The sequence below is a fragment of the Anopheles cruzii genome, chromosome 3, assembly GCF_943734635.1.
Source record: "Anopheles cruzii chromosome 3, idAnoCruzAS_RS32_06, whole genome shotgun sequence".
NCBI lineage: Eukaryota > Metazoa > Arthropoda > Insecta > Diptera > Culicidae > Anopheles > Anopheles cruzii.
In genome coordinates, this window is record NC_069145.1 from 13,501,440 (window position 1) to 13,519,622 (window position 18,183).

An 18,183-nucleotide genomic window follows, 5' to 3' on the forward strand; every position below is an offset into this window, starting at 1 on the left:
GAGGCCTATTTTTTATCTTAACACAACCAGACTTTCTTAGTAACCACGAGTACGCACTCTTCACGCGGATGCAGAAATAATGCGAACGAATGCCTTGGGCTGACGAAGTGCAATGGCTGTGTCTGACACTGACAGGCGGAAAAGAGGGACAACTGAGGAGAACACACGACGTTGGATTTTTTTCGGACAGAAACCGAAACACTTCAACACACTAATTCGCTTGAAAATTGTATATTTTATATGAACGTTTTCGGTAGTAGAACTGAAAGTTTGAGAAATACAGTGTTAGGAGCGTTCTTCTTCGTCGCAAAACACCTGCTGCAGTTTGGTTCGAACCAACATTTTTCTGTGGGCCGGCACCCTTCGGAGGTAGGGCAGCAAACTCATGAGGAAATAATAATCGGCTTCTTCGGAAATCGAAGTAGAGCTATTGATTTGTAACGACTGAACGGTCTGCTCCGGTTCATACGGTGCGACGGCGTGGCTTTCCCTTGCGAATGCGTTTACCGGACCGACCGACTGATGCCGCGGTTCTGCCTTAGGCTGTTCGTCAGCCGGTTCACACATTTCGAAAATGATAGGAGATGAACGGACGGAGTCAACCGAGTCCTGCACTTCATGTACAAATTCCTCCTCTTTGACCGCTGGCGCCTGGTACTTCAATTCCTTCTTGTTCCGCGGGCCGCATTGTGATTTACGGCAATGGTTGCTGACGAATTTCATCTGTTGATAGTAGATCCAGCTCGGTTCTTTTCCGTTGCCTCTGCGTGCCTTTTTGGCGTGTTTAAACATTTCTTTCCGGAACGTGTCCCTGAGTCCTCGCCATTTAATCTTCGCCACTTCAACTGAAACAGGAACAATGAAATCAGAAAAACCAATCAGAAGCCCATTTGCAGCCCCGCACATGTAAAGTAGCAATCAACAACGTACGTACCGGAGCTTCCCATTTCGCTCGCGACATTCTTCCACTCGGCGCTAGTCTTCTTGCGCTGATGGTAGGCTGGTTCCGCCGCGTCCCATAGACACTTCCTGTGACGCACGAGGTCAATTAATTTCGGGACATTCATGTTGGATAACTCTTTACCGCCCATCGCAGCTAGACACCGACCAGACCCGCTCAGAGAGACAAACGTCACGAAACTAATACGACGAGCGACGGTCGGTCGTCCGAATGAGAGTCGAAAGAGACGAACGAAGCGCGTACCCGAGAAGTTCGTCCGAAGCGAAACGCATACAGCGGCCGCTGACGACTGAAAACCCATTCTGACGATCCAGCGACCTGTAGTGGTGTGGGGGCGACGGCGCGCTCACAGTATTCGTTAGTTGGAGTTTTCGTACGAACATACCACTACACCACCAACTGGAACTGTTCGGACGTTCGTTCGTATGAAAATGCAAACGCGCTCAGAAACGCTCCGTTAGATTTCCGCCGATTGGATTTCCACAAAGTGTTGAATCGTTTGGTAGCATGCAGCATGAACCCTTTATTTAAAGATTAATTACTGATTTAATGATTGCTGCTACAGATGAACATTTTGCATTTCTTCAATCAGTTGATTCCTACTGATAAACAAAAAACACGACAATACATTCTTGGTATGTTCGGACCTATTTTGGAAAAAAATTCCTGCATACGTGCCACATTTATGCAAGCAACTTAAGGAGAAGAATTGAGCCAACGATGATTTAAGTTGATCAACATGTTTAAACTGAACTTCACCGTACAACCTTCGAATAAGCGACGATCTGATCGGTGGAATCAGAACATCAGAACGTCCGTGCGTCCTGATTCGAATGTTGTGTTCTGATAACGTTATCATCCAAATGTGTCGAAACGCCTGGTCCTTTTTTTAGGTTGAATCGTCACCCTATTGTGCGTCCAGTGCTATAGCGAGATGACTGTATATCGTATTTCGACGGAGAATGATTCAACGAATACTCAAAATCTGCGCCTGTAATCAAATATTTTAAATGCAAATCAAGAATCACGTTCGCAGGATTTATAATGCTTTTCATCTTGCTTTGTCTAGAACTTTTGCTGACCTATTACTTAGAACATCTATGATTTTTACCGTTGAGGCCTAACCAGTTTTATCGTACGGACGTTTGTGTTTCTGAGACGTTCCATCATGAACGGTCCGGCAGACAACCATGACTTCAAGACATGTGCAAAGGAGAAATTAATCAACCTCGTGAACAAAAAGTGTCTTTGGGATATGACGGGCCAGACTGAATTCACAGTTCAGCACATTCTTCTTCAGCAGCAGCACATTCTTCATTCAGCAGCACAGCAGACTTACAGGCTAATGGCTCTAGCGGGCCTTCTTAGCAGCTCTAATCATTGTCCACCGCTCAAGATTCCACGCTGGACTGGAGCTTGTACTTTATCACGTGTAGAGTGCCTAATCCGCCACACAAGACGATCAACCTCTCTCTGCATGGGGTCAAAGTAGGGCGAACCACGGACGAGAGCCGACTTCACGGTCCCACCAACGGTGGGTTTGATGGTGTCCGTTGATCGGCTTTTCGCACGAAGATCCGGTTTTATGATACCATAAAACGGTGTTTTCTGGTCCCGGGCACCGGCTCCGCCACCTCCACGTCCCCGTCCAGGAATCGCCATCTGGCCATTTCACGCTCGGCCCGGTGTAGGTGTTGTACTGGCCGGGAGAGTTCTCTGGTCGGGCGACTGATTGATGATCGCACGGGCACTGCGAAATCAACCTGCTGCTCCAGGTGACTGCGGCCGACTTTGCCACTTCTGCTGACCCCTAAGCTAAGCGCGGTGGGAGGCAGCAGCAGCAGCACCCAGAACGGAGGAGGCAAAAGTTAAATTCAATTAAGTCACCGGTTGAAAAGTTGCTATCTGGAGAGAAAAAAGCGGTGGCGGTAGAACGGACCGTCCGGGTGCTTCATGATCCTCCATCGGCAGCCTGTTCTTCTTCTGGGCCGTGTGTTTTTTGTCGCTCCGGTTAGCGAGCCAGTTGAACGAACTCTCCCGCCTCCGATCGGGATTGTAGTCGCGGATTTGTTATGATTTTGGCCTATGCTGCCCGGTGTGTTTTCTGCTCCTTTCGTGTTGCGTTAATTGAATCGATAAGCGCGACGTGACGGTGGCCGCGCACAAGATTAATTATGCTGCCGCGTGGTGTGGTCAGTGGCGCAAATTGAAACAAGATTGCCTGGTAGGGAAAAAATAAAAGCTTATTACGAATGGCCCGATGCAAACGAGCGGCCGAAATCAGCACGTCGCGCGTCGTGTCGAGTTTTATGGTTTCTGACGCTTGTTGCCATTGTTGCCGTGCGTTGCAACAGATGAAATATAAAACACATCCTGGTCGGGTCCCCGGTTCTCTACGGCGGCAGACACACCAACACCATCATAGTGGCACCGATCTTTCGAGTTCCTGTTCGGGGGTGTCCGGCGGAATACCTACACACGGCCACGGGGTAAAATGGCTCAACCCGCGAGAGAAAAAAATGTAATAAAAACATACATTTAAACGATACTGTGAAATTTGAACAGCAGGTCCCGCCGGTTCCGCCCTGACGAACGGACGGACGGACGGATGCGAGAACATTATTCGGACGCGAGAAACCAAACAAAAAAAACTGTTCGGAAGAGAACGGAAATCAAACAAACTTTTCAAATAGCGACAGTTGTGTTGGCACTTGCGGGCAGCGGCACCGGGTCGACCCAAGGCCCAGGGTCGGAACTACGCACGTGGAACCGACATATGTTTTCCGTGGCCTCGGGATCCCCGGATCTTCGTGCGCGCACGGGTTTTCTCTCATTTTTCAGGAGGTATCCATTTTTTTCACTGGTTCCAGTGCGCGCCTGGCCGAGCCGGGAAGCTTGTTTCGAGTGGCAAAAGGAAGCTTCCGAAACACGTTCACCAAAGTAACTTAGTTCCGCTCTCTAGCTTCTGAAGCAGTTGCTTCTCCTACTTTAGCGGATCACCGAAGTGATAATTACGTCAAGATTACTGAAACACTTTATCATGAACTTGATAAGCAGTTCCTGTTTTGTACAGCTTAAGCTTTCTTCCGATCGGTCACGGTTTCTTTCAATCTTGTGTAGCGTTCGTTTGAAAAAAATTAGGAAGCTAGGAATCATGTAGTCCTCAGAAGTGTTACGGAAATCGATTGAAATTCATCATATTTTTCTCTTCTCCATTTTGTCGATGTTGTATGCAAAAGGCGAACATCGAATATCGGACGAATGTTTGTTGCAGATCATCGGACGGCAGGGGCATTTCATTCGAATCATAGATTGCTCTGGAAAAAGTACAAGTTTTGGCACATCTGACGATCGTAAAGCGACGCCGAAAAATGTACGAAGCGGCCTCAATATATCAGAACAACAGAATAGTTCGTGAATTTCCTGAAATATAGGCCATATTTGATTCAGTTGATTCAGTGCCATGATGTGACTTCGTACGACGTTCTGAAATACAATTAAATGTTTTTGAGACTTTTTTGAGAGCCTTTAGTCGGACGACTTTCGACGAGCATTTCAAACGCAAAACTCTAACCAATTCGGTTGTAACTAATATTGACACGCCGTAAATCTTGTATTGAATTAAGGACGCGTGCCTTCATCCGTTCGACATTACGGTTTCCAATCAAGGACACACTTCATTTGCGTTCTCTTCCTGTTGTTGAATAAGGAAAAATTAGGCAAAATCTCCTGCATAAAACGCAAGCGAATTTTTGTGACATCCAGCGCAGCCAGCGAAACCCTCGGGGCCCATCCAATCTCGGAAGCAACGCCCCGAAGGGATCGGACTTGTCGAACCGAAATCTGTCAAACTAGAGGGGGGCAAAAAAGGAACACAGGAAATCTTCGGTTTCAGAGAATGATGCCAATGGGTGGCGCGCAAAACTCGCGCAGCCCAAAGAAATAACGAAATAATTATGCTTTTTCTTCGCCCCCTAGCGAAGGCATAACAAACAAAAAGGAAACACGCCACACCGGGCATCGGTTCCATCGGTCAAAATCGGCAAAGTTGGTGGTGCCCGACAAAAAGGGAAACGATTGACGGCGGGAAGCTTTATTTTTTCGGTTTCTCCTGGCGGCAATCCCATCGCCAGCGACGAGCCTTTCGTCCGTCGTGTGTGGCTCATGTGCTGGTCCAGAACCACACACACACACACGCACACAGGCGTGCACTCCGCGGAACGTCGGCATCGAGGGAAACGAGACCGACCGCTCGCTCGGCAGCATCCCCTCCGTCTGTGGGAGCGGGATCCTTTTTCTGTTCGCTTTGTGTGGCTGTGCGGCCACACATTTGCAGTCCGCACACGTTGCACTCGGCCGGGCCCACGGTCGATGGGTCCTCCGCAGAGGACGCCTAGCAGCGAAGCAATGGGGCGCGCATATTAGGTTCACCGTCGACCGGCTCGGCTCCACCGAGAGAAAGTGTCAGAGAGTGTGGGGTTTTATGCAGCAGTAGCGCGTTCTTTTCTGGTGTGCCAGAAGTGGCCAAGTACGGTTGTGAAACGGATGATAAGCACGGAACGCGCCCGGCGGCCGATGTGACACGCTGATGGCGATGGTGGCGGACACACGTTATTCTTGCGTTCGATCCAATTCGTTCCTGGGCGCCCACCCGAAAATGAGCTCAAATCTTCAGCTCAGCGCCGGGAAGAACCCAACAACAAGAAGCGTCTCTAACGGAATTTCGCTTGCCTTGAATCGGGGTCTCTCCGTCCCCGTCTCGGTTCTATGTGGTGGCATTCCCGGCCTTTTGGTTTTGTTATATTTTAACGAACGACGTTAAAACTGTTGCCAAGCAAAACGGGCGGAAGATATCATTATAAAGCGTAAACATAAAACCGTAGCCCGTGGCCAAATTGGCGACGCGGCGACTCCAGGACTCCGGGCCGCGAACACCCAATTCTCTCATCAATTCTGCTCACACGTCGGGCGGGCCGGGCGGGCGGGCGGTCGGAGTGTGTCAGCGTATCGCCGGCGGGGCAGGTCGGTCGCGCACGTCTTTCAGACGCCGAAAATGCCATAAAAATCAATGCCCACCAACACGCCCGGGATCAGAGCTGTGTCAGAGCCGTGTTTTGTTCCGTCAATCTGGCAGCATATGCAGTGTGCGATGCGTTCCTTTTTCCGTTTGTTTTGTGGGGACCCGCGGCCACGCGGTGAGCGTCGAGCGGGTTGAGAGATAAATGTAAGGCGCGAAAAGCATCGCTTCACGCGAGAGGATAATTTCAAATTTAAAAATCAATGAAATGCGGACATTAGCATTCATTGTCGGCGAGCACGACGACGCCCGTCGCCTGGGCGATAAGAGCCCCCGGGAGTGTGTTGGCACAATCCGTTTTCATGGCGCTCGGGAGGCCAATTTCTTCAGAGTCCACGGAACTCTGTGATGGATTTGTTTGCGCTTAAACAGAAATCCAACTCCCGAAGTGGCACCCTCCTGTAATCCGGTTTTCGCTCCGATCGGGATCTTATTATCCGATTCCGAAGCCCTTTCTTTTGTGGTGAGGCTTTTGTGGGCAGGCTGCGCCCGTAAGGGATTGGAACACATCCAGTAAGTTCCACGATTTGGTCTTCTGGTAGTCAAAAAGCTTCTGACTGATTTTGTCCTTCAAAAGCCTTCGGAATCGTTGACTCATAGTGGACCATGCCGTGCCAATCCGCTGCCGGAATGTGTCAGCTATTCGCACAAAGTTTTATCGCCCGAGCGACCCATTCCGCAAAGAGTCCTATCGCATTTAAAGCACACAGGAGCATTAAAGCCATCCATCGGTAGAGTAATTGGTTTCCCTTGCATTGACCTGACGATGGAGAAGAATGTTAGAAAGGCATAAAAAGCGCATATCTCACCCGCCCGGGTCCAGATGAATCCAATGGATGACTAGCACCGAAGCAGAAGCAGGAACCGGGCGCCACCACTCGGAGTATTAATTCGCAGGACATTCGACGAGCCGCCGGATGAAAAGTCATTCGCCGCTCAGCTGTGAGTGTCTATAACAAATAGTTATTGTCGTTCATTGTTAAAAAAATAATAATAACGTCGCGCAAATAATGGGCACCGAGGATCGCGCGCTCCCTTCCTTGGTCCTCCATCCGGCCGGCCTCCTTAATCCAACGCGGAAGATAGAAATAATGAAGCCAGCCAAGGGTGAGGAGTGCCATTCAGGTGGCCCACCGGCCGGCAGCATATCGGCTATGCTGGCCGGAGTAGCAAAAATTGAACCGAACAAAAACTAGGCCTCAAACAGAGCGTGAGAGGGAGAGCGCACGAAGAAGCAGGAACAGCAGCAACACAACCCGGGCAGTAAGGGAGGTTTGCCCCGAGCAGCACGGTTGAGAAGAATGTTGTTTCCAATCCAACCCCACACACACACACAGGGTTGGCGCGCGAACGGAAAGAACGAACCCGGTTTGGAAGCGGAAGAAACGCATCCGATGACTTCGCTGCCGCCGCCGAAGGGCCGGCCAGCCGAAGCGGGGAAGCGGGACACAAAAGCGGCCGGTAAAACATAAAAGCGAACATAAAGCAACACACCACACCAGCACCGGGGATGATGATATAAATAATTACTCGAAATAAGAGGGCGCCCCGCCACCGGTAGGTCGCCGGCGCGCGGCGGCATAACTGCAAATAGGGAGAGAAAGAAAATAGGACAACGGACTACCGGCGGGGCCCCGCGATGGCCACTAGCGCCAAGACAAGAGGTGGCTCTTTTCTCACGAACGCGTCTCGCCGCGGCCGATGAAACTGTAAAAGTGAAGAACTAAAAAGCAACGCTCGGCAACGCAAAAAAAAACGAACGAACAAACAACCCCCGGGAGAACGGGAAAAGAAAGGCCAAAGTGCCCACCGGGGCCGCGGGAGGCGCGCAAGAATTCTGCCGGCACACCACTCTGACCACTGCTGGCTGCTGGCGCGGTGCTTTAAATCGAATTAACTCCGTGAAAATCAATAAAAATCAATAAACCGGCCGCTCCTCACATCCATCGCCGTGCGGGTCGGCCATGCGTAACGCGCGCGGCGCGGCGCGTCTTATGCTTCCTTTTCCGGTCCCCGCTGGGGGTGCGGGCCCCGTGTGCCTTCCATTTTACATTCTTCACGTCGCTACACTACTGAGGTGAGTTACGTGAATTCATTTATTTGCCGGTGAAACGGTTCCGAAATATGTACACAACATTAACGAGATAAGTCCTCTCGGCCCGCCGCCGCCGTCAGTGTGCTCTGGGTGTGTTCGGCACGGCAAATGATTTATTTTGAACCATAAACATAAAATCGCCCAAAACAAACATCACCGACGCCGTGACGTGAGGCGCTTTCCGTGACTTTTCCGGCCGCCGCAAAACCGACGCGCTTTCTCACGCGCTTGTGAGAGCAGTCTCTAACTCACTACGGCGAGTGAAAGTGAGCAAAAGCCTGCTGTGCTCATCCTGTTCCATCGAGCAGCGTCGGCGGAACCGCGCTGGGGGGGAGTAATAAAATGAACCTTGACACGGTAGTGTTACCAAACACACGCACTTCCCGGTTTCGGCCCTTGTTGGGGTTGTTCTCGATTTAATACGACGGAAAGCGCCGAGAGCGAACACACACTACCATCGGCCTGCGGGGAGCATATTCGGCCGCATTCACACGCAATGAATAAGTTAACCACTTGGCGGTGGCGACCACTTGGCTTGACATTAACGTGTGGCGTATAGCGTATCTCGTGCGTGCGGACATTCGCAGCCTGTCCGTAATTGTGATTATCGAAAATTATGTTCTATCTAATTGTGGCACCAACAGGGGCTATTAATGCTTAATCAACCTTTTTGCTCATCTCCCTAAGAGAGCATTTAATTAATGTCAAAATGTAGACGGACGAAGTTTTCAAAGCTGAAATGGAGGCAGCCTTCTATAAACTGTATAATTAACTTCTTAACAGCGGCGGTGCTTACAGAAAGAGCCGCGACTCTCTCACTCTCTTAGGCACGTCCATATCGATAACCACCGGAAACGGATAAAATCCCATCAAACAAAATCCTCGCCAAATCCAGCATTGCGCGAAGACCAGGCCATGACCATGCTCTACTGGTGAGGGTGTTTGGGGGGAGGCCTGCAGCGGGATGTGTTTGACTGTTTTGACAACAATTTCGACCCCGATTTTAGGATTCTCGTTTAGCCCTCTCGCTCTCGCTCGAAATCTTCCCCCGAAAACACGATGACGAAATGCTCTCATTCTTCCCACACAGACACACATGCGTGCTGCGCGCGTTACTGCTCTGGCCGCGTTCTCTCGCATTCTCACGCCTTCCGCCCGTTTTGTTGTATATGCTGGAGGACCGTCGCCGCACGCCAGCATAGAAACGAGAAGGAAGCCACCGTAATCACATCCAATTTTACCGAAAACCCAAAGCACCAGCACACTGTCTCACTTCTGTTACTCACTCTCTCTCACGCACACACACACTCACGCACGCGTTCGGGGTTATGCTGCGCTTTGTGCGGTTGCTTCCCCTTCGGGTGGTGGATTCCGATCCGCGAGGAGCGAAACGGGACTATGCATGTGCTCACTCGCTCTCACTCACGAGCAGAGGCAGTAAACGAGAATGTTATGTTGGCTCGTCGTCACCCGCTGTGCCCCCCATTCCACACACGCGGCAACGACGACGACGACGATAAGCAACATATTTCGATTCGATTTTCATTAGACAGATGTGCACTGCGAGCGAGCGAGTGAACAAAGTAGCCGCTAGACTGCTCTTGTGCAGACCGTTGCATAAATGGAGTTCGCTAGAGAGAGAGAGAGAGAGAGAGAGAGAGGGGCGCACAACACATCGCATCAGTCATGTAATGGGATAGGAAATTTCTTCAAACTTATTTAAACATTTTAATCCGACTTTATTAACAAACGCTACGTCGATCGATCGCCCGCAACAGGATAATGCTCTCGCTGCCGTTTGTTGGAAGGTTTGGGGCAACTCGGCAGCATAAGCAGTCGTGGCCGAGCGGTTAAGGCGTCTGACTAGAAATCAGATTCCCTCTGGGAGCGTAGGTTCGAATCCTACCGACTGCGCGCGCGACTCTCTGAGACAGCGAGAGGAGAAAATAGGATTGTTCTTTTTTTCTTGTACCCCGGAATTATCTTCACAAACAACAATATGCTTTGTGGCCTTCAAAACGGTTGTTAACGCATTCTGAGTAGAATCGATGTCACCTCGATGTGACGACCGATAGATTCTTATTTTGCACCCTCTTATCAGCGATCCAGAAGTCCAGCCGCTGGGACCAGACCACTGGGTAACCGGGTACCCTTGAACCTTTCCACCGTGCGTTTTGATACCCTCCGCGGTAAGTGGCAACGCGGAGGGCTCTTCAAGGGTTTATTTGTCCGCTTTGTCAGCGCGGTGGGCCGCGGTCGAGGGGTCAACAAAGAAGGCCGGGTAGGCTCACGCAGCAATTACTAACCCCTCCGGGCCACTCCGGGCTTTGATGGATCTGAAACAATGTCGCACTTGCCACCCCGGGGGGACGCGCGCGGGGTCCTTCCTCGTTTGTGTGACGATTACGTGACATACCGAAATTATGTGACTTTGTCGCAATAAACGCTCCATCGTCATGTGCTGTGGTGCTCCGAAGGCACACTCCTGTGGGGGGTACCGTCCACAAAAAAAGGGCCTAACCGCGGCCGATGAAAACACAACAAAGACCAGAGTCGACAAGACGAGCGCGCGGCCACTTGAGGGAGAGGGCGGCAAAAAACAAGAACGGAGGGCCAGGTCCGGCCTCATGACTTCTGGTGGGTCATAACCCAGCCAGTCCCAACGCGCGCGATTGTTGCTTTGCCTAATTAAATTATCAACATTCAAATGAATTTGGCGTTTTTGGCCGTTGGGCGGCTCTCAGCTCGGATGGAGCGAGATTTGGTGCTCTGTGTGGTGGCCAACATTGTTTTACAATTGAGTTCCTTTCCATTCCAATCCGTCGTCGCCGTAGTCGTGGTAGCGAGCGCGCCCACTTCTATCAACCTTTTCCTTCCAAAATAAACACATTAAAAATCCTTCAAACCGTTCAAGGTTGGCCGGCGCCCGGTGATCGATTATGCTTGGCCCCGGCGGCGGGAAAGTAATGCAAAAACCCATCGCCAAGCTTTCGCAGTTTTGAACCGTGTCCCCCTCTCTGACTCTCGCTGGCTCCGTGGCTTTCCTTATCGACCTCCATTGCATTTCAGTCCCTGTCAGCAAACGGTTCGGGAGACCCTATCTTTGTCTTGCACACGGACGTGTTGCCGGCCAGTGGGCGCAACGGGCGTAGACAAAGAAAAGCCACCCGCCAGCAACGGCAACCCTCTCGGTGGTCTCGGTTGTTGCACGCCTGGTAACGTTCGTTTTATTGGAATTTAATTGTCATCGTGAAACACACAAGGTCCCACCACAACCAGGCACGAACTCTGCGAACATATGAAGCCTTCGCACTCCCCGAACAACAACATCCTTTTTGTCGGTCGGGTTAACCAGAAGGGTAACACAAAGCTCGCATTATGTGTGGGTGCGGTAGTACCTTTTGCGTGGAGTGGTTTACAGTTGGAATCGTCACTTTCCAAACTCCACCAAAAAGGAGGGTCCCTAAGGCAGGGGGCCAAAGGGACCGAACGAAATGTCGCATAAACTGCTGCTGCAGACTTCACCAGCATCTTGGATTCCCCAAATCTTGCCACAAACAACCGGCCATTGTGTCTGGTCGGCCGGCCGGCCGAGGAGAAACCGACGGGCCCCGTCATGTCGCGCCCGTCAAGGTGAGCGCTGCTCCGATCATCTCGCGTCTCGTGCTCAGCGATTGTTGGAAACTTTCGCCTGGCTGTGTGCGTGCCGTTCCAAGACACAGAATCCCTGTGCTCCACATCGGGCCCTTTTTTTGAAGGTCCCTGTCTCTCCCCGGCCGGCGTCCATTCCGGAGCCTCCGAAGCCTTCTACCGAAGCTGCTGTTTCCTTCGCTGTGTTGATTGGCCATACCTCCGATTGCTGCCGGGGCTTTGCCGGGAATATTTGCCTTCTTTCGGTCAAGTAGCAGCAATGGACCCGGAGGCGCCCCGCCGTGTCACTTTCGCTGTAATTTCTCCACCGCCATCGGCTGGTTCTGCTCCCAATGAGTTATGCAAAGTTGATGCATCGATTGAGGCTGAAGTGAATATTCAACAACCTTCGGGAAGGTGAGCAATGTAATGCAAGCTTTTAAAGGTATGCGCATTACCTCAGAGCGTAAACGTCATTTAATATGTTCGCCCAGCAGTAGTTCCTCCATAGTGGCACACACACACAGCGTGCAAAAATATCCTTTGAATGGCTTCCGACCAACCAACCCAACACTGTGTTTTGTCCTTTTCCATGCTCGGTTCCTCATTCTTCGACATCGCACACGGATACATGTCTGTGACACTTCGGCTGTCTGTGGCGTAGACTTCGGTTAACAAGTCCTTCACCTTCACCGAGGACACCGGGCTTCGCCCGTACTCATTCCCCTCCTTGGGCTGGTTGCCCAAAATTTCGAAGACGTCAATCGGACGGACAGCTTCCCCAAAAACGCGTCGCAAAATGGCTTTTTAAACGATTGCCACCGCTTTGAGCAGGATTTTCCAGGATTCTTGACGAGATTCTTTTTTGTCTGCTCGCACACAAATCGGACGGGGGTTGGTGTTGGTCCACGTTTTTGTGAGACTCTCTCTCTCTCTCTTTCTCTCTCTCTCGGGCTGTCACTTGGTTTTCTCGCTTATCTTTATTACGATTTAATTACGGCGCAGCTTCCACGGGGCGGAAAATGTAACACCACGTGGAATCACCACCACTGCCGGGTCCCGGCACCCGAGATATCGATTGATAACTCGTCGTCGGGTGTCGTCGTCGGTCGACATGGCACGAGATGCACTACGCACGGTGACATTTCGTGCCCGTTGGCGAGCCTTTCATCGCATTTTTATTCGCGCAGATTACGAGTCACACTGAAACGTACAGCAACCGGACGGTAGAATGTGATGGCGTATGGAATTGCCGACTGCAAAGGCAGTCGTGGCCGAGCGGTTAAGGCGTCTGACTAGAAATCAGATTCCCTCTGGGAGCGTAGGTTCGAATCCTACCGGCTGCGAATAGAAGGAAGAGCGATTATTTTTTGTCAATTCTCCTTTTCTTTTAAACGATTCGCCTAATTTTTGTTGTGTTATGTTTTTTAAGTTTGTGTTTAACGGCCTAAATATGTGTTTTGAGGCCGATACGGTGTGTCTGTTTGTGTGTTTGGACGAGATAAGTTTTGCCGATAATTCCGGGCACAATTCCGTGCGCAATATTCGCGCACCACGCACGGTCATTACTTAATCAAAATAGGTTTTTGTGCTGCCGTCGGTGGCCGACGGGTCGCCTTTATCGCACCTCGCTTCGGGCCTTCTTGCGTGACTGAAACCTAAACTCGGGTCAACTTGTAGCCCCCGGGGGGAAGGCGCAAGGGTCCGGGGTGCGCGGGCACATAACACCGTGAACAACGATAAGGCGACGTAGTTAGGCTGGCGACGAATGTCGCGTCATCAAACAGAATGTCCCCACGAACCGCCACCACCACCTTCCTTTCCGACGGGATTTCCCATTCCGTCCACCCTGTGCGGTGCACGCGAATTCCGTCACCCACGAGATTTCCCCGCACGTACACCACCAGCACCCGCGTGTCCGTGGACAATCGGTGAGCGAGCAAAGGGAGGAAGAAGCAGCAGCACGAAAACGAGCACGAAACAAACAAAAAACGGCGCAAATCACCTGCAAACGGGGGTTGTGTGGTGGGTGCGGTAGTGGCCGCGAGGACAAACCTCCGCTCAGCTGGTTTCGCCTGGCTGTGGTGGTAACTGCCTGGGCCGTGCGTGCGTGTGTGTGCGACGCACACATCGCAGCTCTTGCGGTGTGAGAGAAGTGAAGTGAAGTGAGTGACCAGCCGCAGAAGTGAAGTGAGAGCGCGTGTCGACAGCTGATTTGTGAGAACCATCGCCGCCCGAACGAAAAATTCACTCAATTTTTCATTTTTTTAATCGCAGAATTTCAACTTTTGAGAGTCCCTCTCACTATGGCCGGGATTGCGTTAAGAGACTGAGATCTACACCTCTTAACGTAATCCCCATACTGAGAACTCGCCTCTTAACGTAAAAACGCTGCTCTTAACGCAAAAAGATTGGAGAGCCCGTGAGCGCTTTTCCCCTACATATTTCTATGTTTTCTTTCTTTCTCTCCTCTCGCACACATTGAACTGTCAAATCGTTGGCTGTTGTAAACAAAATGTTTCATTTATTTAGAATCACACTTAACAATTTTTCTGCAATCGTTTAACTTTTTTGTTTCCGCCATACACTTTTCACTACGCTCTACGTGTATGTTTAGCACTACGCTGCAGCATTTCATGTATCCGCTGTATCGTCATTGCATCGTTTGCTGGCTGCGTCGCTGCGTCGCTGCGTCGCTGCGTCGCTGGCATCCAAAGGCAGGATGACACTGGTCGGCTAAAAATGTAAACAAATGCGGTGCACTTTCACGATTTAGAACTAAATACTTATCGAGAAATGCTTCCCGATGCTTAAATTTACTTACCGAAATAAGCAACAGCTTCAAATTCACTATTTAACACTATTTTTACGTCGATGATGCGATGTCGATTTCCTTTTGACGTCGTGCCTTCTACGCTGAAAATATGAACTGTTGAAAATTTCTTCTAACAGTTTGAGTGCCGGACTGGACGCTATATTAGGGTGACAGAGAGAGAAAATATTGCTCGATATCGCTTTTTCTTTCTGCCCCTTGGCGAGAAAACAATTCGCCGTGAAATTTTTCTTCTCAGTATGGAGAAACTGAGTGACTATTTCGTTCGGGCGACCCGAACGAAAAAATCACTCAATTTTTCATTTTTTTAATCACAGAATTTCAACTTTTGAGAGTCCCTCTCACTATGGCCAGGATTGGGTTAAGAGACTGAAATGGTCCCCGCTTAACCCAATCCCCATACTGAGAACTCGCCTCTTAACCCAATAATTGACTTCTTAACCCAAAAACTTTTGAGAGCCCGTGAGCGATTTTCCCCTATATATTTCTATGTTTTCTTTCTCTCAATTCATTTCCCCTCACAAGCTGTCAGTTGTGAACTGATGTAAACAAACAGTTGTGTTTATTGGAATACAAAATACAATTTTTCTACAATTATTCATCACTTTTGCACTTTTCGGCCATGGCCATTCACTTCACGTCTATGTTAAGGTTTGCTTCGCCGCTTTCCATGTATCGTGTGTATCGTCTTTCCCTCGTTCGCTGCGTCTCTGGTATTCAATGGCAGGATGACACTGGTCTGCTAAAAATGTAAACAAATGCGGTGCACTTTCACGATTTAGAACTAAATACTTATCGAGAAATGCTTCCCGATGCTTAAATTTACTTACCGAAATAAGCAACAGCTTAAAATTCATTTTTAAACACTATTTTTACGTCGATGATGCGATGTCGATTTGTTTATACGTCGTATCTTGGACGCTTCGCCAGGAACTGTTGAAAATTTCTTCTAACAGTTTGAGTGGCGGACTGGACGCTATATTAGCGTGACAGAGAGAGAAAATACTGCTCGCTGTCGCGTTCTCTTTCTGGCCTTTGGTGAGAAAAGAATTTCCTCTCAAAAATTTCTTCTCAGTATGGAGAAACTGAGCGACTATTTTGTTCGGGGAACGAGTCGTGCGTTTCTCACGACGATTCACTGCAGTGAGTTCAGAGGGTTCCCGGAATCGATGCGAAAGAATCGGAAAGGCGTAAGGCTTGTGTGTATTACCCGAACGAAAAATTCACTCAATTTTTCATTTTTTTAATCGCAGAATTTCAACTTTTGAGAGTCCCTCTCACTATGGCCGTTTTAGGGCTGTAAGTGACGTCATCGTACAGTTATAGGACTAAACGGGCCCTTACAGCCCTAAAATTGAGGGCCCGCCGTGAGCGCCTGGGTGGAGAAATTTCCCCTATATTTTTATTTTTCTTTCTTTCTCTCCTCTCTCTCACATTGAACTGTCAGATGGTTCGCTGTTGTAAACAAAATGTTTCATTTATTCAGTATCACACTTAACAATTATTCTGCAATAATTCAACTTTTTGGCTTCCGCCATGCACTTTGCTACACTCTATGTCTAAGTTTAGCACTACATCGCAGGTTTCCCAGCATCGTTTATCATCCGCTGCATCGTAATTGCATCGTTCGCTGGCTTCGCTGCGTCGCTGGCACGATGACACTGCTCGGCTAAAAATGTAAACAAATGCGGTGCACTTTCATTATTTATAAGTAAATACTTATCGAGAAATGCTTCCCGATGCTTAAATTTACTTACCGAAACAAGCAACAGCTTAAAATTCACTATTTAACACTATTTTTACGTCGATGATGCGATGTCGATTTCCTTTTGACGTCGTGCCTTCTACGCTGAAAATTTGAACTGTTGAAAATTTCTTCTAACAGTTTGAGTGGCGGACTGGACGCTATATTAGCGTGACAGAGAGAGAAAATACTGCTCACTCTCGCGTTCTCTTTCTGCCCCTTGGCGAGAAAACAATTCGCCGTGAAATTTTTCTTCTCAGTATGGAGAAACTGAGTTACCATTTTGTTCGGGTACTGACGAAGCTTTTATGCTGCCCGCCCAACTCCATCATTTCCCGCGCAGGGAAGTCGAGGCAGAGTGTGACGAGGCTACCGGATTCTGGCGACTCTGCGCCTTCCGTTTAAAAAGCCACGCGAAGACGCACGTTGCGCCCCTCAGCAAAGTGACACCGTTTCTTTCCACTTCTTCGTGCGGCTCTCCCTCTCGCTCTCACGCTCCTTACTTTGTAACTTTCACCTTCACCTCGTTCTTCTCGCGGGCCATAAAGTGCGTCGTCGTCCGTGTCGCACCAAACCCCGCCGTCGAGAGCCAAACCGAAAGCGGGAACGCGAAGTCGGGGGCACGCGGTGGGCTACAAAATTTTCATTAATTTTCACTGGCAGGACGACATCGCTGAATGCCACCCGGTAGATTAGAGAGAGAGAGAAGGCGAAGTGTCGGGGAGACCTCAGCGAAGGAGAGAGGGTCTTGCGCCGCCCTTCGGAAAAGCGAAAATTCATTTCAAGGGTCGTCGATTGCAAAACTACCACCATCACCACCACCAGCAGCAGTAGCAGCCGTCGTCGTTGGTGCTTGGTGCATAACCTTCACGGGCCGCGCTCTACACGATGCGGGGCAGCGAGTGGCACGGGACCAAGAGAGAGAGAGAGAGCTAGAGAGCGAGAGAGCGGGACGGACTTGAGTTATGTTACTGAAACGGAAAAACGGCCACCGAGAGCCTAGGCGCTGAGGGGTGGTTGAGAACGCCGCAATAGAGATATGAAAAGACCTCCCCCCACCGTCACCGTCGTCGTCATCCACCGATGGCATATGCACCGCGGACGCCACGGTATGCGCGCGAGGTAGGTCTTGCGAGCGGACAACCGGGTGGCGGATTTATGTCAAGGAACAGTTAAATTCGTTTCGCTATTCTCAGCCGAAAGAAAGCCCCCGAGCGCGGTGGGATTTATCAGTTCATCGGCGCATCGGTCACCGGGAGTAGGTACCGAGAGGTTCCTGGCACAGCTGCCCGGCTGGCCGGTTGGCGAAGTACCGCATCGTTTTCCGGCTCCATTCACATACCTCGTAAAGCGAGCATAATGAAGTGCCGGAACGAAGCGCGGCATGTGTCTGGCCAGCTCGTTGGCTGTGTGTGAGAACGGCGAAGATGTGCTCCCTCTGAACTCGCAGGAATTCGGACACCGGACGCGGGAGTAATTGCCCGCGGAGTGCGCGGCCGGCAGCGCATCTTGGGCGCGGCTTCTTCAGAATCAGGGCGCCCGGCAGCGGCGGCCTTTCGTAGAATGTTGGCCACCGAGAGACCGGCGAATGAAGAATGATCGATGAACGGATGATCGTCTTCAGCGGCTCCAACCTCCTCCTCCGGGGGCCGGCCGAATCGAATCCACCGAAATCGGACGGTCGAACGGACCGGGGAGCGGGAATTTCATTCATCGGCTCCCACTCCCGTGGCGCAGTGGTGGTGGGAATTTTCCCGCCCAACGACGACGGCGAGGTGGTTGATGGGTTTACATTCTCAGCCGTGTCGGGTGGTTGTTGGAATGTGGGGAGCCGCGGCAGCAC

General features: G+C 50.4%; 2 non-coding genes across 2 annotated transcripts; both read left to right on the forward strand.

Moving 5' to 3' along the window:
* The first annotated feature begins 9,965 nt into the window (after positions 1–9,965).
* On the forward strand, positions 9,966–10,047 carry Trnas-aga (transfer RNA serine (anticodon AGA)). Its single transcript has one exon. It is a non-coding gene; the product is annotated as a tRNA-Ser (tRNA).
* A 2,980-nt stretch (positions 10,048–13,027) lies between these two features.
* Trnas-aga (transfer RNA serine (anticodon AGA)) lies at positions 13,028–13,109 on the forward strand. The gene has a single exon. It is a non-coding gene; the product is annotated as a tRNA-Ser (tRNA).
* Positions 13,110–18,183: the final 5,074 nt, after the last annotated feature.